Below are 22077 nucleotides of genomic sequence, written 5' to 3'. Positions count from 1 at the left end.
ACTGAATGCTCCAATCAAAAGACACAGAGTGGCAGATTGAATAAAAAAGCAAAAAACTTCAATCTGCTGTCTACAAGAGATTCACCTGAGGGCAACGGACACATATAGATTGAAAGTGAAGGGATGGGAAAAGATATTTCATGCCAATGGACAAAACAGGAAAGCAAGAGTTGTAATACTCATATCAGACAAAATAGACTTTAAAATGAAGGCCATAAAGAAAAAGAAGGACACTACTCAATGGTTAAAGGATCTATTCAAGAAAAGGATATTACAATCATCATCATATATGCCTTTAATGTAGGAGCACCCAGATATCTACAAAAAATACTAACAGATAAAAATGATGGGAATACAATCATAGTAGAATTTAACACCCCACTCACATCCATGGACAGATCCTCTAGACAAAATCACTAAGGCGACAGAGATCCTAAATAACACAATAGAAAAGTTAGACTTGGAGTTCCCATTGTGGCTCAGTGGTTAATGAGTCCAACTAAGAACCATAAGGTTGCAGGTTCGATCCCTGGCCTTGCTGAGTGGGTTAAGGATCCGGCATTGCCGTGAGCTGTGGTGTAGGTCGCAGACACAGCTCAGATCCAACATTGCTATGGCTCTGGTGTAGGCCAGTGGCCACAGCTCTGATTAGACCCCTAGCCTGGGAACCTCCATATGCCATGAGTACAGCCCAAGAAAATACAAAAAAAAAAAAAAGTTAGACAATTGACATTTTCAGGACATTACATCCAAAAATATCAGAATATACCTTCTTCTCAAGTGCACATGGAACATTCTCAAGGATTGATCACATATTGGGGCACAAAGCTAACCTCAACAAATTTAAGTGTATAGAAATTATTTCAAGTATCTTCTCTGACCACAATGGCATGAAACCTGAAATCAACCACAGGAAAAGAAATGAGAAAAAACTGACTACACGGAGACTAAACAACATGCTACTAAAAAAACCAATGGGTCAATGAGGAAATCGAGAAGGAAATTAAAAAATAACTCAAGACAAATGATAATGAAGACACAACACTCAAAATCTATGGGATGCTGCAAAAGAGTGCTCAGAAGGAAATTCATAGCAATACAGGCCTTCCTCAAAAAAGAAGAAAAATCTCAAATCAATAACTTAACCCACCACCTAAATGAATTAGAAAAAGAAGAACAAACAAAATCTAAAATCAGCAGAAGGAAGGAAATCATAAAGATCACAGAGGAAATAAAAAAATAGAAATTCAAAAAACAATAGAAAAAAATCAATAAAACCAAGAGCTGGTTCTTTGAAAAGGTAAACAAAATTGACAAACCTATGGCTAGACTCACCAAGAAGAGGAGAGAAAAAACCCAAATAAAATAGAAATGAAAAAGGAGAAGTCACAACAGATACCACATAAATACAAAAAACCATGAGAGAATACTATGAACAATTGTATGCCAACAAATTTGACAACCTAGAAGAAATGGAAAACTTTCTAGAGTCTTACAGCCTGCCAAAACTGAATCAAGAAGAAACAGATCAACTGAACACACCAATAACTAGAAATGAAATGGAAGATGTCATAAGAACACTCCCTACAAATAAAAGTCCAGGACCAGGTGGCTTCACAGGTGAATTCTACCAAACACACAAAGAGGAACTTATACCCATCCTCCATAAACTTTTTCAAAAGGTTGAAGAAGAAGGAACACTCCCAAAGACATTCTATGACACCACCATCACCCTAATTCCAAAACCAAAGATACCACCAATAAAGAAATCTACAGGCCAATAACTTTGATGAATATAGACATGAAAATTCTCAACAAAATTTTAGCCAACTGAATCCAACAACATATCAAAAAGATCATACACCACGACCAGGTTGGATTCATCCCAGGTACACAAGGATGGTTCAACATATGCAAATCAAACAACCTCATACACCACATTAATAAAAGAAAAGTCAAAAACCACATGATCATCTCAATAGATGCAGAAAGAGCATTTGACAAAGTCCAACATCCCTTCATGATAAAAACTCTTACCAAAGTGGGTATAGAGGGAACATTCTTTATCATAATCAAAGCCATTTATGACAAACCCACACCAAATATAATACTCAATGGAGAAAAGCTGAAAGCCTTCCCACTAAAATCTGGAGCAAGACGAGGATGCCCACTCTCACCACTGTTATTCAACATAGTATTGGAAGTCCTAGCCATAGCAATCAGACAAACAAAAGAAGTAAAAGGCATCAAATAGGAAGAGAAGAGGTAAAATTGTTTCTGTATGCAGATGACATGATACTATATATAGAAACCCTAAGGACTCAACCCAAAAGCTAATTGAATTGATCAACAAATTCAGCAAAGTAGCAGGATTTTAGATTAACATTGAGAAATCAGTCGCATTTCTGTATCCTAATAATATTAGAAAGGGAATACACAAGTACAACACCTTTTAAAATGGCACCCCAAAAAAATCAAATACACCTGACCAAGGCGGTGAAAGATTTATATGCTGAGAACTATAAAACATTAATCAAGGAAATTAAAGAAGATACAAAGAAATGGAAAGATATTCCATGCTCCTGGGTTGGAAAAATTAATATTATAAAAATGGCCATACTACCCAAAGCAATCTACAGATTCAATGCAATCCCTATCAAATTACCCATGACATTTTTCACAGAACTAGAACAAACAGTCCAAAACTTTATATGGAAGTACAAAAGACCCAGAATTGCCAAAGCAATTCTGAGAAACAAAAACCAAGCAGGAGGCATAATTTTCCTAGACTTCAGGCAATATTACAGAGCCACAGTCATCAAGACAGCATGGTACTAGTACCAAAACAGGTATACAGACCAATGGAACAGAAGAGAGAATGCAGAAATAAACCCAGACACCTACTGTCAATTAATCTTTGACAAAGGAGGCAAGAATATAAAATGGAAAAAAGACAGTCTTTTCAGCAAGTATTGCTGGGAAACCTGGACAGATGCATGCAAATCAATGAAACTAGAACACATCCTCACACCACGCACAAAAATAAACTTGAAATGGCTGAAAGACTTAAATGTAAGACAAGACACCATCAAACTCCTGGAAGAGAACATAGACAAAATATTCTCTAACATCAACCTTACAAATGTTTTCTCAGGTCAGTCTCCCAAAGCAACGGAAATAAAAGCAAAAATAAATCAATGGGACCTAATCAAACTGACAAGCTTTTGCACAGCAAAGGAAACCAAAAAGAAAGCAAAAAAACAACTTACAGAATGGGTGAAAATAATTTCAAAAGACGCAACTGACAAGGGCTTAATCTCTAGAATATACAAACAACTTATACAATGCAACAGCAAAAAAGCCAACAACCCAATTGAAAAATGGGCAAAAGACCTGAATAGACATTTCTCCAAAGAAGATATACAGATGGCCAAGAAGCACATGAAAAAAATGCTCAACATCACTGATTATTACAGAAATGCAAATCAGAACTACCATGAATACCACCTTACACCAGTCAGAATGGCCATCATTAATAAGTCCACAAATAACAAATGCTGGAGAGGGTATGGAGAAAAGGGAACCCTCCTGCACTGCTGGTGGGAATGTAAGTTGGTACAACCACTATGGAAAACAGTATGTAGATACCTTAGAAAACTTAGATACATAGAACTACCATATGACCCAGCAATCCCACTCTTGGACATATATCCAGATAATACTTTCCTTGAAAAAGACACATGCACCTATATGTTCACTGCAGCACTATTTACTATAGCCAAGACATGGAAACAACCCAAATGTCTATCAACATGTGATTGGATTAGGAAGATGTGGAATGGAATATTACTCAGCCATAAAAAAAGAATAAAATAATGCCATTTGCAGCAACATGGATGGAACTAGAGACTCCCATACTGAGTGAAGCAAGTCAGAAAGAGAAAGACAAATACCATATGATATCACTTATATCTGGAATCTAACACAAGGCACAAATGAACCTTTCCACAGAAAAGAAAATCACGGATATGGAGAATAGACTTGTGGTTGCCAAAGAGGAGTGGGACGGAGTGGGATGGATTTTGAACTTGGGGTTAATAGATGCAGACTATTGCCTTTGGAATGGATAGGCAATGAGATCCTGCTGTATAGCACTGGGAACTATGTCTGGTCACTTGTGATAGAACATGATAATATGAGAAAAAAGAATCTATACATGTATGTGTAACCAGGTCACCATGCTGTACAGTAGAAAATTGACAGAACACTGTAAACTGGCTATATTGAAAAAAATAAAAATCATTATATTAAAAAAAATGCCCCTGTGCCTATCACACTTGCCCCCTCTGAATGAAAGACCTGAGGGTGAATAGGGGATAATTAAGAAAATTGACATTATAGCTCCTGGAATGGGAGGCACCAGTTTGGAGCCATGGAAAGAGAATAACAACCTTGGCCCTTGAGGAGCAAACATCTCCATCTAGGAGGTATGGGGGAATGAGGGACATTAGTGATTTGTCCCTTCATAAATTCCCCTTTACACTTGTTCATGAAGGAGAACACCCTGGTGCCACCTCCCCAAAACAATGCAAGCACCTTCAATTTAACTGACTTCTAGGTCTGCCATCTCCCACCAGATGGCTCTAATATGTCTAGCCAAATAGCAGAGGGTGGCTCCACTTCTTGCATCTCCCTGGCACACACCAAAGGATTGGAAAAGTCACCAGAAGCCAAGATGGTGTAAAAATAAAGAAGGGATACTGTTAGAACAAAATTCTTCATGGGTCTCTAATGTTCCTGTACCTCTGGTGAGCAATGCACTAAGTCCCTTCCTCCCAGACTATCCTCCAGGGTGTTGGTAATGTAGACACCCTGGAAGATAGGGATAGTGTTTCCCTCTAGAACAACAGAAGTTCTTACAATCTTAGAGATTAAAGAGTATCTTCTTCTAGAGCAAAGGATTTGAGTTCCCATGACGTATCTGTATGGGCCCATTCCCACCACCCCTCTGGGATGTGGGGGGAGGAACTGACACAGATATACTTATGCTCATGCTGCTTGTGTTCCGTGAGTGATAAAGTCCATTGTCTCGAACTCAGGAGTCTCATGGCCTCTGTCAGAATCCATGAAACTATGACAAGCTAACTTGTTAGCTTGCAAGTAGGTAAAAGCTCAGGCCCCTGTCATTCCCAACAATCATAAAATATGATTTTGGATAAGTCAGAAGGAAGGAAGGCAGGCAGGCATGCATGCAGAGAGAAAGGAAAGGAAAGGAAAGGAAAGGAAAGGAAAGGAAAGGAAAGGAAAGGAAAGGAAAGGAAAGGAAAGGAAAGGAAGAGTGGGAGGGAGGAAGGAATGGAGAAAGAGAGAGAGAGGCAGGGAGGGAGGAGAAAGATTAAATATTGGAGAATTCTGTAAAAATCTCAATGTGTCTAAGATATATCAACAAAGCCATTTTCAGAGTGTCTGCACTTTCCACTTTTCTTATTTATTCACCGATTCAATCTCCAAATGTTTGTTGACTACTACTTAGAAGGTGATTTAATGAAATACAAAACAGACTAGATTCTTACCTGCTGGAGGTTTGCAATCTAGTGGGAAAGCAGACATCAGTGACAGAGTTTTGGGATCATGGAATATACTGAAAGGGAAGAGGGCTAAGAGAAAGGAGATCAGAATGGAACATCATTTAGATTTGGGGGGAGGGGGGCGCAGAGAACCTTCACTGAGGAAATGACAGTGAGCTGAGATGTGAAAGGCATGTGGCAGCGAACTAGGTGACAGGTGGGGAAAAGAAAGCCACCTACATAAAAATCCTTAGCAGGGAGATCTTGGAACATCCCAGTGTGGTAGAAGGCAGAAGGGGCAGGAAAGAAAGGTGCAAGACAAGCGAGGGATGAGCAGAAGCCGGCTGAGGCATGGCCTGTAATCAATCATTTCAAGGCTGTGACTTTACCCTAAGAGCTATGTGGGGGCCATTAAAATATCAGTCCCATAAGGAGATAGAGTTGAGTTTTTTTCTGTCTCATTCACTACAATTCCCTAGCACCTGGAACAGTGCCTGGCACATTGTAGGTGCTCAATAAATATTTATTCAATTTATTGAAGGGGAAATCTATGATTTGTATTTTTGAAAAAACACTTCAGCTGTTATGTGAAGAGGTTGAAGAAGACAAAGCCCAAGCAAGAAGGCTCATTTTAGGAGGCTAGTGCACTTCCCAGGGACAATTTCAGCAGCTTGAACTAAAGTGGTGGCAGGAGAGATGAAATCTGCACCCCACCTGCCCCACTATACACACAGACACACACCACATCACACACACACACTGCACACACCACATACACATACCACACATACACCACACACACACATACCACAAACATCACATATGCACATCACACACACATGCCACACACCACACATACACCACACACACATACCACAAACATCATAGAAGCACACCACACACATCGTGCACACACACACACACACTCAGCACATACACACACTTTTAAAAATCTTTTTGTAGCCTTAAGGATCTATTCAACTTGAAAGAACATGGAAGACCATCAAATTCAATGTGAATCAATTAAAGGTAACACATTAATTGAAGGTTGGGATCTTTGGGATAATAGCTAGTTAGTGGTGCCAGGAAATAGATTGAAAGAGGAAACCTTCTGGTGAATACAAAGAGACCATTGGTAACTGAGACCACATGCGTAACTTCCAAGCTCAGCAAGTAAACCCCAGAGAATTCCTCCCTGAAGACTTTATTAAACCCTCTCTCCAGCTGACCACCCTTTGCTCCCTGCAGGATCTCAGCCAGTCTGAGCCTCGCTGCCCACCGCAGGAGCCCTTCTGCCCCTCGAAGGAAGGCCAGTGTTCAGGGCATGTGTGCGCTCTGCCCACCTGGCACGCTGAAAGGAAGCACTCCTCCTGTGGCCTCAGGGGCAGAATGCTGTGGGGAGGGCTGGGATGGAGGAGAGGGGCAAGCAGGTAGAAAATAGGACAGTGCCCCTCCAGGGGACACAGGGTCCACGCTCCTGATGTCACCCGCCATGGTGTCGGGTACAGCAATTCCTAAAGCAGAAGTTGTGGAAGAACTGGCCAAGGTTATTCCGGTGTCACAGTGGTCTCGGTCTCCCAGCCCAGATGGCCAGGAATGCTACGAGGCAGAGAACTCTGCTCCCGGCGGAGAGCAGAGTGCTTGGCACCGCTTAAATTGTGACCACGCTTGCCCACTTGGACAGGCTGGCCTCCCCTCTGAAGGGCAAAGGGTAAGCAAGGGCCCTGGAGAGGGAGTTCTCCTTGAGAGACAGTGCAACGGCTGTTCTAGTTCTTTCTTAGCCCTGCTAGGAATGCCCACAGCCCTGGAGGGGGCTGGGCAGGCAGGCACACTGGCAAACAGCAAACGGGGCACAGATATCAGATCTCTATCTTAGGACAGAATAATGCTGATGGAAATCAGCCACCAAGTGGTCATTTTAAATGATTTTTATAAAAGGAAGCAAAAGAAACTGTCCACAGTTCTATTCAAACAATAGTCAAAAAAAGAAAACTGAACTAACCTATATTCTCCTTATGTTTCATGGGGTGGACATTTTGTACATAGCTACTTCAATTCAAGGCTTTTGATTAAAAAAAATAATTCGTTTAGATGACCTACCCACTCCCAACTTATTCATAGGAAGTAGAAAATGGAATTACGACCAATACCCTTGAATTTGCCTTTAAGTGAAAATTGTTTTCACCCTAAGATGCTGGACCAATATTCTGAATGCGATCCTCACTATTTTTAAGGACCAGAGGCTATGCTTTGTTCCTTCTCATCCAGTCTCAAATTCCTCCCACACTCAGGGAGCCTTAGCCCATATGGATGATGAAACACGTGACTAAAGGGCAGCCTCTCCCCTTCACTGGCGTTTCCATGGAACCTAGCCCCCAGACTCTGGCCAGGGCTCTCACGCCCAGTGAGTTGTCTAGGGTCCCCAGAAGTGGAGCATTACAGTCCGCACTGCATGACATCCTGACTTCACACATGTTCGTAGATTTTCAGAACTGTGTAGTGTCTCTTCTTGACATCAAAAGTGAAGGGACACAGGGGACTTTGAGAACTAAATAAACAAGGGCATCTGTCAGCAGTTACTTAGTTGTTTTCTTTATCTGGGACCCGCCCTGTTTGAAACTTTTCCTCTAGCCCTCTTTCTTATGCTAGACACCTACCTCCTTGAGAGGCCTTCCCAACCCTTCCTGGCAGGGTTTTAAATAAACGACAAACACGCAAGAGACCTATCCTCTACTCACGCAAGCTAAGAGGTTATTATGTGTGTGCGATGCTTCATTTTATATGTTCACTGAACTGGACCCAGGACATGCCCAGATATTTGGTTCAACATTATTTCTGGGTGTGTTTTCTGTTTGAAGGGGTGTTTCTGGATGAGACTAACATTTGAGTGGGTAGCATGAGTAAAGCTGGTTTGCCCTCCCAATGTGGGTGGGCCTCATGGAATTCTTTGAAGGCCTAAATAGAATAAAAGGCTGAGTACAAAAGAATTTTCTCTCTGCCTGGCTGTCTTTGAGCTGGGACATTGGTCTTCTGCCTTTGGACTTGAACTTGGAGTAACATACACATCAGCTCTCCTGGATCTGGAATTCTCAGCCTCTGTAATCACGGGAGCCAATTCCTCAAAATAAATCCATTTGTTTGACCAACTGATACACACACACACACACACACTATTGGTTGCTGAGAACACTAACTAATACAGCGTGCTGCTCTATTGTTTGAAAAACGCCTTCAATAGCTTCCTCTAGACAAGTGGTACAAACTAAAATGCCTATAAACAAACCCAGATGAGCCCAGCAACTAGAAAAAGAATGCTGACTAGGGGTTCTAGCCAATCTCCTCTCCAACTGACTTTTGCCATGCTGGTTTAAGGGCACCATCAGGGCCAGATCTTTCCATTTCTTAAGAGAAATAAATAATCTGGATAGTCTTGTCAACATTGGCAACTACTTCCACAACTTTGAAAAGCCCACGTGAGCCACAGCCCAGTCTGTGGGCCAGATCTGGTCCCCAGCTGCCAGCATGCAGTCCCTGCTTAGGGAGGTATGGGGAGGTCTTTCTCGATCGAAGGAAAGTGTGTGTTTAGAAATATTTCCTATATCAAAACTTGGAGCCGCCGCTACAACGGCTGCACAACATTAATTCGTGCATTGATTGTTTATCGCAGGCTTCTATTCAGAGCAACTTCGCTGCATGTTTACATAATCCCAGGAGACCACTGAGGGAAGGAAAAAAGAACAGGGATCATCATCTCCATTTCTATCTTTTTAGTGGAATAAAGACTTCAGATAGTGTGCCCCAACAGAAAGACGCTACAAAGAGTTACCCGGTTCCACAGAACTCCAGACCTTAGACTCTCCCCCAGATAGGAACTTGTTAATCACCCCTGACACATGTGGCTCCCTCTAGCCAGTCCTTCCACAACACACTGACATTTGGTTAAAAATGAAAGAAAAAAATGGTATACATGCTAGAAAGAAATAGACATAAATATTAATTTCAGTAACACCCTCTTGGATAGTTTTTCTTTTGTCTTTTTGGGCTGCATGTGTGGCATTTGGAGGTTCCCAGGCTAGAAGTCAAATCAGAGCTATAGCCACCGGCCTATGCCAGAGCCACAGCAATGCCAGATCCCAGCCACATATGCAGCCTACACCACAGCTCAAGGCAAAGCCAGATCCTTAACCCACTGAGTGAGGCCAGGGATCAAACCTGTGTCCTTACAGATACTGGTTGGGTTCGTTGACCACTGAGTCATGACGGGAACTCCCCACTTGGATAGTATAAGACATATTTTTCCTATACATTGTTGGCTCTTTTGCTCACTATGGCCATTGCACACTTTTCTCTTAAACTGAGCCTTGCTATTTAAGGGTATCTTCAATCTTCTTCAACCTCCAGAGAATTCCCTCTCCCCTGAAGCTGAGCCTCCAGCACCCGAAGGAGCAGGCCAGGTGTAAAGGAAGGCCCAGATGGCTGGGAAGAGGTTTATTACAGGGCCCTCCATTGTATTCAAATTAATGGCACCACATTAGCATGGGGTGCCCTTTGGTGCTCATTTGTTCCTGCACTCCGGGGGTTAAAGGAGCCTCCTGCTCTCCAGATGTTCAGTAGCTCTTATAAATGAAAGATTAGTGATTTTTTGCTGCTGCTGCTATTTCCTCTATTCCCTTTTAAAGCTGATATTTTCTTTAGGAACTTGCTTAGTGCCTGAGTCAGAAGAATCTCCTCCCTGAGGGCTATCAATCAATAGCATGCACACGAGGGACACAGTGCAGAGGAGGTGGACGTGGTCTGTACTCATTTGTTGACTGCGACACCCTTCTTGAGACTGGCTGTGCATTCTGAGGTTGCACTCCATCCTTGGAAACGCCAGGTCAAATACATGTGACATTTTTCTCAGCTAAAAACAAAAACTAAAACCAAAAAAAAAAAAAAAAAAGGAAACGTCTTGCTCGTTTTTTTGGCAAGAACATAAGAATATCTTTCGTGAGTGCCATGACAGCATCAACTTTATCTTCAAATCTGGCCTAACTTCACTCTAAGAAAGAGGTGTAAGTGTCTGAAATATAACTATGTCTAACTCAAGACTGCCACCACCAATGTCTTCCTAGGAGAGAATAAGAAAAGTATCCAAGACAGATTCCAATAAATGAATGCCAGTTTACCATCTACCATGCTTGCCTTTTGTCTACAGAGATACTCTCAGGACCCTGCTATCCCAAGAGCTGTTTGAGCATTGAATAAGCAGAGTTCCACTGAGATGAAAACGCCTGCCTCTGCTGGGGTCGACCAGGCTATCCTCTTGCTACAGCTCAGTCAGGAAAAAGAGACCAACTTGAAGAAAAAAGGAAAGCTGGGTGGGTACCATTCCTTCAGGTACCACCTTTTTGACAATGGCAATGAAAGTTATAGGGAGGCTGAGGGGCAGCCGCTGGTGAAGGCCAGTGGCATTGCTGATGGAATTTTTATTGACGTTTGAGCTCTTACGAAGCCTAGAATATTCCACATGACTCTACTCTGAGGTAGATAACACGGCAGAAGCCTGGTGATGGCAATGTAAACACAGACCAGTCTCAAGGATGGAAGCCTCAGTCATAGATGCATGAAATAATGTTTTTGAAGGAAGACCAGAGAGAATATTTATAACATATGTGGAAGATTGAGATCTTCAAGGATGCCAGCTCAGAATAAATTGCTATGGCCACTGTAGGGAAGGAAAATCTCTTTCCTTCTACCCTCCTCATTTTAACAACTGGGACCTGAGCATCAAACTGATAAAAGATTAACAAGAGGAAAAAGGTATGTGATTAGGTACTTTCATGCAGGAGTTTCACAAAGAAATGAGACTGGAGGAGGCAGCCAGCTGATTGGGATTTATATACCATCCTAAGTTAAACATGGGAAAAGTGGATAGGCTTTGAGGAGGGGAAGGCAAGCTATGAGCAAAGGAGGAGAGGAAACTTTCGGACAATAAGTCTGGGTTATCTGTCATGCAGAGAAGAGTCTCTCAGGTGACAGGAGTTGTCTCTGGGGAGTTGCTCTCTGAGCTATCTTTAGAAATGGAAATTTCCTTCACAAAAGAAGAAATTTATACTTTATTTTTAGGCACTAAGGCATTATTTTATTGCATCTGCTGCTTCTCACTTAACTTCTCACTGCTGCTCCAAACAATCCTTAGGCCCAAGTGCCATATATTGGGGTGGCTTATTCTGGTACCCTTCACCCTCAATTCCACTAGCAAGGTCAGGATGATGTTTAGGGAGGGCCTTCTGAGAGCCTTTCCTCTAAGTCACACTCACTGCCAGCCAGTGAGAGACAAACTGCAGTGCAGAAGGAAGCAGGAGGAAGACCAGGGAGGAGTGAGAAAGTCCTGAGGGACAGGAGTCCAGGGGAGAGGATACTGAACCATGGGAGAGGAAAGAGGAAACACCTAGAACAGAGTGGGGAGCCTCAGCCTCTCCCTCACCTGAGAGGGTCCTCTAGGCAAGTCTTAAGATGGGGGGAATCTCTCACCAGCCCTCTCTGGCATGGCTAGGGCCTGGAGCATGTGCCTGGTTGGCGGGCATTCCAGTGATCTAGCCAATGAAGTAGGTCATGGAGGTTAAGCTGATGGAGAAGATTTAAAGAGAAACCAAGAGGAAGTAATGTGATGGAAACTGCAGAAGAAAAGGGCAGGGGTCAAGGATAGATAGGAAGGTCAAAAATAAGGTGCCCCCTGCAAAGATCTCAGAAAGAAGATTGCCTTCCATAGTTCAACTGGAAAAACAACCCATAATAGATAAGAACAAGGATAAGCAAACTATCTTAAAGAAACAGTTTCATCAAGGTAGCACAAGTTATTAAATATATGAACAGTGCTTTTGAAAGAATGTTTAAAGCAATAGGAGAATGTTTGGCAAGAGAAATCTCAGAAGTCAAAAATCAGCTTAGAATGGAATCCATGTACTCGCACGAGAACAAACCAGAACTCCAAGAACTAAAAGACCCAATACCAAGTTTGCCTGCTCCCATGAGGAGAATGAATGAATTAGGCTTCACCTGTGAGATGTGAGAAGTCTAGCACCCCTTTAAGCTCCAGCACCCCAATAACCTGCCTCACACTAGCACATAAATCCTGGGGCTTCCAGAAGTTGCCATGGAGATGATCCAAGCTTGTTACTGATTGTGGGTGTGTTGGACACTGGTCTCCCCAAGGTCTCTTCTTGCTTTCCAAGTGGAAAAGCCTATGCAGATGCCCTGCTTCTCTTCTCAAGTTTCATTTGTGGAGAAGGTAGAAAATGATGACCAGAATTCAATGGTATCCAATCCAAACCTGTCACTTACCACGGGGGAATGAATGCTAGAGGAGAGACCTAGTTCTCTCCTCTCCCCTTGACGACCCATCAGTAAAAATCACTAGCATTTGATAGGCACTTCTCTTTTCAGTCACTTCCAAACCTCTACCACCACCCTCTAATGGTAGTGAGAGTTTAACCTGACACTTGTCACTTGCTTCATTAGTAAACTGGTATAGATAATTGGATAATGAGAATTGGCATATTATTTTCACTTTAGTCCTAGAATTCTTCTTCCTCTCTGGTCATCCTAGCAGGAGGTAGATGAAGTTTCTGGCTTGCTTACAAATTTTGTTAACAAAACCTATTTTAGCATAGAAGTGCCAGTGGATTGATTACCTTCTTTCTCTGGTGTAAAAACAGTGATGGAAGGGGTAGGAGGGAGAGAGGTGATGAAATATCCAGTTCACCCTAAGAGGCTTTGCTCTGCCAATGATACAGGTCTCAAGAAGGTCCTCCAAAATAGAATGAATTATTTTAGCTCAAGGTTGCAACACCTGGCATATAAGGCCTTCTCCACCTACCAAGCTCTAAAAAGCTTCATTCTCAGGTACCATTTATATTGCAGGAAGAAGTTACCACAGCTAAGTGACCAAGTGAAGCCCTATCTTGGATCCTTCCACTAAGTTTCTAAGGCTCTGCCCAGAGAAGGACACCAAACATGCCAGGCACAGAAAGCCCTCAATGGCACGTAGAGATTCTATGGACACAATTCAAATAAACAGAAATACAGGTTGATGATTTCATATGTATATCTGCCAATCCTAATACTATGTACATTCCAGATGAATGGGTTCTCAGACATGACGACGATGAAACAGAGTTTATAAAGACAGAATAAGGAGGGCAGTGGCAATTCCTTCCAAGTTGAGTAGCAGCATGTTATCTGAGCCACCTTGCTTTCTTTACCCATCCCTGTTTTCTCCCAGCTCCTGCAGGTCCCACCAGCATAAATTAATCAGCACCTGACATCCCCTAAGCATAGAAATTCAGTGATTAGTTCAGGAGAAGTATAGAACCTAAGTTTATTCAACCAGTAAGATAGCTGGTGTTGATTTCCATGATTTTGACGGGGGGAGGGGTGGGCAGAAGAAGAAGGAGGAGAAGGAGGGGGAAAAGGAGAAGAAGGAAGAGGAGGGGGAGGAGGAGGGAGATAGGGAGGGGGAGAAGGAGGAGAAGAAAAAGCTTGAGTGTGTATTCATGCACACTTTTCTCTCTTCCCCTCTATTCCTTTATCTTTCTCCATAGATAGAAAGATATGTAACCATTCCAATGACATTAGCAGCTATTTTGTGACCATGAGGGGAGCTGTTAGTAAGATGAAGTCAATAATGTAGAGTATGAACCAGAAAGAAGGAAAGAAATGGGTTCTGGTTTATACTGTTGGACCATTGGAGACACACTGAAGACACTTTACTTACAGACTGTGCAAATATAGGAGCCAAAAAAATCGGGGTTTCTGTGCCTTGGAACCAAACACATCCTTATTGATACTCAGGAAATAAGTTACAACACTATGTTTGGTGGCTTAATATGAGACGGATATAATTCCATTCCATCTCCACCTTGGAAGAAGGAGAGAAGCAAGGAGGAGAAAATGAAAACTCCTAAGGGTCACCCACCCAACAGCCCTCTGTTTTCATGAAACAGTAGAAGTAGTGGTGTGGTAATGAAGAGGGAAAGGACAGAACTGGGGGTGGGGATGACGGGGAAGTGTGCCGAGGGCATTATGTGAGCATCACCCCTGGGCTGCCCCGGACCGTTCCATAGGGGCATAAACTGATCACCCGAAGGGACTTCCTGGGTTGCATCCACTCTTCCAGGTCACATACTTCAAAGTATAAATATGAGTGTATAACACTGGGCTAAATGTGTTTTCACAAATAAATCTGACATGTCATTACCTTTTTCATTTGTATAATCAGAAACTTCAAGCATTTGTTTCCCAAGAGAGAGCTTCGTCCTGCATGTCACATGAACAAACTGGCCCATTCTACCATCTTCCCCACTCAAACGCAGAGAAACACCGAGGGGTGGTCAAAATCGCTGGGACTGCTGGCTCAGACCTCACATGACAAGGATAAGCAAACCTCCATCCAAGCTAGTGAAAACTCAGTTTGCTTCATTTCTCTGTCTCCCCATCGCTACAGTCTAACCTGCAAGCCGAGATGCCTTTCACGTGCCTCCTGAGGACTTCAGCTCTTGCTTTTTCTCTCATGATCACAAGTGTAGCCACTTCACACTCTGTCTCTAATAGATACCATGACATGACTTTCCCTTTATTATAATCAACACCTTCAAACAAATTGGTTCTTTTACAGCCTGGATGTGGGAAATCCATCAGTCACTTAGCAAAGTAAAAACTCCACTGAAACTTATAAAATAGAGTGGCTGCCCAAAAGCAGAAGGAAACTTGAGAAAATTGGAAGGCAAAAGAGTTTTCAAGACGCAGTCAATAAACACCAAATGTAGAGGCCAAGACTCATCCCCCAATTGTGGATCACTAAGAAAGACAGAGAAGAAGGGAGAGGAGAAAGAGGAGGAGAAGAAGGAAATTTTCAAGAAATTGCCAGGAAATATCCTCCCTCTTAGGAAGAGATGGAGAAATTACCACTTTTTCCCCCACAACTGGCTGATCAGCGAGGACAGAGATTCGAATAGCTGCAAGCCATCCCTTTCATGAGCTCAGTGAAGTCACCTAAGGACTAAAAATGCAAGATTTTTGCCCTGTGGGAGGAAACTTGGCCTTGCCCTTTTTTCTGCCACTAGACAAAAAGTATGTGAAACCGTTATTGACACAGGAATTAAGTTATCATGATTTTGGAGAACTTTAAAATGGCCTGGGAGAATACTCAGGGCTGAAAGTCTTACTTTCCACTAATCCTCTCCATTTTCTTTCTTTATCGGCATTTTCTTGGCTTCCTAACCCCTGTTCCTCCCCTCTTTGTGTCTTCTTTTCCTCTCCTAAGTGCTGTGGATCACCTCTGGGCAGCCCTCACATCTCACTCTGCTGTGCAAGCTGCCCGCACTGAGCTGCAGCAAGAGGGGGCCGAGAGGGCATGTGACAGGCACACACGGGCAGTGCTTACAGGACACACACACACCACATGTGCACATCACACACACACCAACGTATACACACATACACATACTACACACTCTACACACACAGCACACATACGCATACACCACACCACACACACACAAACCATACCACATACACACGCTCCCATACACCAAACATATGCGAACACACTCCACACCACACCACACACACACACCACACACACCAACCACCATATACACACATACATACTCCACACCACAACACATAAACACAAAAACATACCAAACATAAAAATACACACACATCACAAACACACAACTCATGTACACACACAGCACAGACACACATCACACTACACTACACACACCACACACACACTGTATCATATACACATGAAAACAGACATACAACACACACCACATACACACACCTCACACATATCACACATACATACACACCACACCACATCATACACCCACACACACACTTCTCCCTTTCTCCCGCCCTCAACCCAAACCTACTGCCCTGGACACCTGCAGAGACCTCTGGCTGATAACACAGTGAAGTGGAGGCAGGGAGCCCTCCTACCAAACTGCCTTCAGCCCAGGGCACCCACCTGTGGGCAGCAGCAACAAGCCAGCAGCTCACTGCCTAGTTCTCACCGTGTCCCAGACTCTGTCCATTAGTAATCCCCCCACCTCATCCCATGAATTCATCCCCACATCCCAAGAAGAGGGCACTTATTACTAACCCCTCCTACAGCTAAGAGTGCAACTGCAGGAAGCTAAGGAATTCGCCAGGGTCATATCCCAGGTCTGTGTTCTCCAGACCCTCCCTTCCCAGCACCCTCTGCCTTATTCCCAGGGCAGTGATTGTGGGGACGCTGAGGAAGGAGCCCAGATCCACAGTTCTCAGGCAGCAGCCTCTTTTGATAGAGACCATGAGAACTGGGCATCCTCACAGGGAGTGAGTTTGTTCAGCTCACACCCACCGCCTGGCCAGAGCCCTGAAGACTCACACGTGCCACTCCCATCACACCCAAAGCCAGGTGTGTGTGTCCCCCTCCAGTCAACACCACAGGAGGCTGCATGTGGCAGACCAGAAATCACAGCACGGCTGGTGGGCGTTTGGCTCCCACAGCCTGGTTACCTAGGAATGTTAGGACAGCTTAAGATCAGAGCTGTTTTCCTCCCCAGCCCTCTTCTCTCTTAAGTAAGGTCAAAATAAAGTTATTTCATCCACAACTAAAATTTTTTTAAAAGTTAAATGTCAAGCAATTTAGGCATTTTTAAGTAACAGATTATTCTGCATTAATCCTTCGGGATGTCTTAAAAAGAGGCAAAGTGCTTCTCTTTCTTGTCACTATTTTCTCACACTGTTCTCATGGTTACTATTATGGTTCACTCAACACTCAGATGGTAACATTTAAATTGATCATGCATGAAAACAGACATAAGCTCTGTCCCAAGAATCTCCCCCACCTGAATCAGAGACAGCCACTGAGATGGAAGCGCCGGAAAGCCAGTGGTGGGAGGCTGCCCTTCTGTCTTGTGAGCATCGTCTAAAGAAGGAGCCATCTGGGGCTCACCTCTCCATGCAGACAAAATGGTCTTCTTTATCTATAAAGAAGCCACTTAGATCAACCAGACTGGCCACAGGATGTCACTGTTACTCCACACACACACACCAGCGAGGCAGCCTTTCCGTCAGGGGTTGGGTCTGCGTGGACCCTGGGCTCCCCTCAGCCTCACCTCTCTCAGAATTGCCAGCCCTCCAGGTTTCCGCCTCAAGCCAAGCGCACGTTCCCTACAAAAGCCACGAGCCTGCCTGCCCCATTGTCTCCATATTCCTATTGTTCTGCATCAAAGGAAGAAAGGAAGAGAAAGGGCTGTGAAAAGAAGAAAAGGACCACCATGGTCCCTCACATCAAAAGTTCTCCAAGAACTGAACTTTGAACATTACGACCTTGGATAAAAGCAATGGCCTTTTAATACATTTTACAGTGTTTTCTAAGGATAAGGACATTTTTTGCTTATTTTCATTTTCTCAAATTTCTGGAAAGGAGATGGAATATTTAAGGCATTTTTGCACCATCTTAACTCTTCGTAGGGATGCTGCTTTGTATTCTACTGAAATGAGGCCAACACTAGTTAAACCCTTTCCTTTACCCCAGCAAGCCTGCCTTAACCCACCCTGGCTCCTCCACATCTCCTGGATTCACAGGGAAGCCAAGGGCCAGGGGAGAATGTGTGCTTGGGAGCTGGCAAGCTGATGCCACCTCACTGCTGGCACAACAAAGCTCTTATTGGGGAGCACGCCAGGAGCTCCTGCTGGAGCAGGAGAAGCACCTTCCATTTGTGGCTGCCAGCTACTCTTCCTTCACTGTTATAAACCCTCCGAGGGATGCTCTCCTCTCCACGCCTCCTCCAAGCCCAGTTCCCCTGCCGATCTCTGCTGTGATCCTTGGTATATGTGCCTCACAGCAGCTGGCAAGAAAAGGTTAAAAATAAAACCTTAGACTAACATAGCCAGGGGAAGGCACACTTAGGGTAGTCAGGGAGAGAGCTAATAATGCAACATTAAAAGTAATCACAGAATAAAGGTGCTCTGAGTCATAAAGATGCAGAAAGACTTGTGCCTTAAAAAGGTGACTGCTTCATAACTTAACCCGGAGGTAGCTTTCATACTGATGAAAGTCAGAGCAGTCGAAACCCCTCTGCCACTGACCACCCCACTTTAGCCATAACCATAGCAGCAGAAGGAATTAAAACAAGTAGAGGAGGTCACTTCTTGTGAGCAAGCGCTTAACAAAGGAGACTGGATATTGTTCTCTCCTTTGCCAGGATCTGTGCAGTAGTCAGGAGCTGGAGCTACAGAAATACAGTTGATGGAGGCTTTGTTAATTTCCACACTGCGTTAAGCCTATCACTGAGAGAGTGGTACTCTTGACTTGAACTGACTGGGGCCCTTCGAGGAATGGACATGCATGAGACACAGGAGGAAATCAGTAGGCTAAGGGGAAAGAAGCAACGCACAAGGAGAACTCAGACTGGGACGGCCAGCTCAGCTAACTACCTAACCTCGCCTTAGGAGTGTAACAACTCCCTTGTTGGTAATGGTTTAGAATTAACGTCAGAATATAATCTGCCTAAAACTGCAGTGTGTTGCTCAATCATATGGCAACTATTTTTAGAGGACCTACTTTGTGTCATATGGCAACTATTTTTAGAGCACCTACAAGTGCAAAGACAATGATGAACAAGGTAGCATATTCCCTGCCCTCAATAAGTGAATCAGGAAGACAGATCAACATGCAGCTGTAAATACAGCGTGACAGGGACTGTTTATAATAAAGCACTGGGCTAGCCTTTTTCCCTGGTTCCTGGGAGACAAACTGTAGACACCTGGGATTTCCCAGAGCTAGGCAGCTCTCTGTCATTGCTGGTGAGTCTCTCCAGCCACACCTGAAAGTTAAGGCTGACAGGTGGCTCAGGATGGGGGCTGCTCAGGCCAGAAAAACCGACCATGTGATTAGCAGATTGGGGCTTGAGCCACATGTTACCAGCCCGACCTTGGGGGAGGGGAAGAGGGCTGCAGATGGAGTTCAACCACATGCCAGTGATCTATCAATCGCGCCTGGGTAATGACGCTTCAGTTAAAACTCTGACACTGAAGCTTGGGTGAGCTTCCCCCGTTGGCAGTACTCTGCGTATTGTTACACACGGATGTGCCGGGAAGATAACCCATCCCTGAGGACAGTGGAAGCTGGCGCTTGGAACCCTCCCAAACGTCTCCCTGTGCAGCTCTTCTTTTGGCTGGTTAAGTACGGCGCTTTCAGTGAGGGCTGTGAGTCTTTCCAGTGAACTATCAAACCTGAGGGAGTCCATGGGGACCCCCAAGTTTGTGGCCAGCTGCTTGACGGGAGGGTGCCCTTGGGGATTCCCAAACTTGCAGCTGATGTCATAAGTCTTGGGCAGACTTGGCAGTCGGGAGGACTGTACTCAACCCACACAACGTGGCCTAACTCTGGAGGCTGTCATAAAGGAAATTTAGGGTGCTCTAGGCACACAAAAGAGGCTCACAGGATCCAGACTGGATGAGGGTAAAGATGCCAGGGAATACTCCCTAGAAAAATAACTTCTGGCACTTGGTGGCACTGGATGTTTAAGCATTTGGGCTCAAGGTAACGCTTTATAAGAGTAGAGTCAACCACATGGAGCTTGTTTAGCTCTCAGCAAATCACTGTCATTGCTTTTGGTTTTGTTTTTTGTATTTTTGTTTTTTAGGGCTGCCCCCTCGGCATATGGAGGTTCCCAGGCTAGGGGTCGAATCGGAGCTGTAGCCACCAGCCTATGCCAGAGCCACAGCAACACTGGATCCAAGCCTCGTCTGCAACCTACACCGCAGCTCACAGCAATGCTGGATCCATAACCCACTGAGCGAGGCCAGGGATCAAACCTGCATCCTCATGGATGCCAGTCAGACTCATTTCTGCTGAGCCACGATGGTAACGCCCTCACTGTCACTGTTTAAAGTCCCATGTTATAGAAATGCTTCTACTTTTACTTAGGACATTTCCCTGACCTCGTTGTACCTAGCCAACAACTGAAGCAGAATTCCAGGTTCTCAGGGAACACCGAGTAGACAAGATGTGCAACCACACCGCAAAACAGTGCCGCCAGGACCAGGGTTCTGTTAGGATGAGTGTGGTTATGTGCGGGGATCAAGATGAAGACTAGAGGTTGTCTTGTCATATTGTGCACTATTCCCTTCATGGAAGGACGATTTTTATGAACTTCTCTGCAGAGAGAATTTGCCAGGCACTGAGAGTTCATAAGATACATTTAAATTAAACAACAAGTTCTTAATAGAGGAGGGCAGGTCATCGATGTATTATTTAACAATGATTGTCCTCAGTTAGTTACCTTTTTCTGAAGGTTTTCTTTAGGATGTGCTTCTTGGGTGAATGCATATAATTCTCCTTTCTATCCATGCCAATCAAAATATACCCTCCAACACAAACTGATAAATAAAAATCCAAGGTGAAAGTGACTAAGGGGACCAAAATTTTTTACCCCAAATGACATTGCTTCAGTAGTCACTTACTATTCTGTATTGAATCATCTACTTATATGCAAACTTCTCACTTTTGTCTGACTCTACACAAGAACATGGACCATATTTGTACCTTCAGCTCCCAGCACAGTGACACAGCAATTACTCAATAAATGTCTCTTTGATCAAATGAAGTGCAAAGGACATGGAACCAAGATGGTGGCAAGGGATGCAACTTAGAAGAGTAGCCAGAGGGGCTCTCACAGGTGTGCAAAGACCTGCTGGAGTTAGAGAGTGAGCCCCGTGGATGCAGCGGAGGCACCCACACAGGGGGTAGAGTAGGTACGCATTCTAGGGTGAGAGCCTGCCTCACATGTTCAAGGAAAGGCAAAGGCACCAACATGGCAGGAGGAGATTAGGAAGGTGATGAGAACAGAGAGAAAGCAAGGCAGCTAAGAGGACTGTGTTGAATGGACCTACAGAGTCAATGAAAGGTTCTGAACAGAGTGCCATGAATGACATATTTAACAAGGTCACGTGGGCTTCTGGGCTGGGACTAGAGGGGAGAGGCAACAAGAAGGCCAGGCAACCAACCAGGAGCTATTGCAAAAGTCCAGGCAAGAGACAAGAGCAGCTGGGAGCAGGGTGGTGGCAGTGAAAGTGGGGGGAATTGTCAAAACCTGGATATAATTTGAAGGTGGAGAGGAGAGAATTGGCTGACAGACCAGACACAGGATGCAAAAGAGAGAGGAGTCAAAGATGAATGTCTCCAAGGTTCTGTCCAATCCTGGGTGCCATGCAGTGAGAAGGGGAAGGCTGAGAAAAGAACAGATGTAGGAGGAGAACACCTGGGGCTCAGTGGGACATGCTGAGTTTGGGATACCCGTTGAGCATCCAAGGGTTTCCTTCTCCTGAAGGCACATATCATAGATAGATGGCCAACAGAGAGACAGTCTGCAACCTGGAAGAGAGCCCCATGCCAGGGACACAGATTTTGAAATTATCAGCATATAGAAGTGATGAGTTTACCAGGAAAAGGAGATGAGAAACA

General features: G+C 44.1%; 1 protein-coding gene across 6 annotated transcripts in view; it reads right to left on the bottom strand.

The window, feature by feature from the left end:
- LOC102159243 (uncharacterized) overlaps positions 1-22077 on the bottom strand; it is a 360278-nt gene that overhangs the window by 148937 nt on the left and 189264 nt on the right. The gene's annotated exons all lie outside the window — the stretch shown is intronic.

This window comes from Sus scrofa, chromosome 6, assembly GCF_054392235.1.
Source record: "Sus scrofa isolate SSC_HxYL_T2T_F1_AM1 chromosome 6, Sscrofa_HxYL_maternal_Yorkshire_Landrace_v2.0, whole genome shotgun sequence".
Taxonomy (NCBI): domain Eukaryota; kingdom Metazoa; phylum Chordata; class Mammalia; order Artiodactyla; family Suidae; genus Sus; species Sus scrofa.
The sequence above is the reverse complement of the archived record's forward strand: the minus strand, read 5'-3'. Positions and strand labels throughout refer to the sequence as shown.